The following is a 247-nucleotide window of genomic DNA, read 5'->3' on the forward strand; positions in this document are numbered from 1 at the left end:
CAGACAGGCAGACAGACAGGCTGACAGACTGGTTTTCTGTGTATTATTTGAATCAAGTGCGCTTATATAACAGGCTAAACCTCCATGCTTTAATGAGACCGCACGCAGTACAAAAGCAGCAGAGGTGTGACTCAATAAAGGAGATATAATGGAAGATCAGCCTAGTGGTTCTCAACCAGAGGTCTGGGGGCCCAAAGGGGTGCTTGAGGGGGGTTTCTAGCACAATATTTAAATTTCACTATTATTT

Source organism: Morone saxatilis, unplaced genomic scaffold (assembly GCF_004916995.1).
Source record: "Morone saxatilis isolate NCDOM2014 unplaced genomic scaffold, NCSU_SB_2.0 Contig10, whole genome shotgun sequence".
Lineage (NCBI taxonomy): Eukaryota > Metazoa > Chordata > Actinopteri > Moronidae > Morone > Morone saxatilis.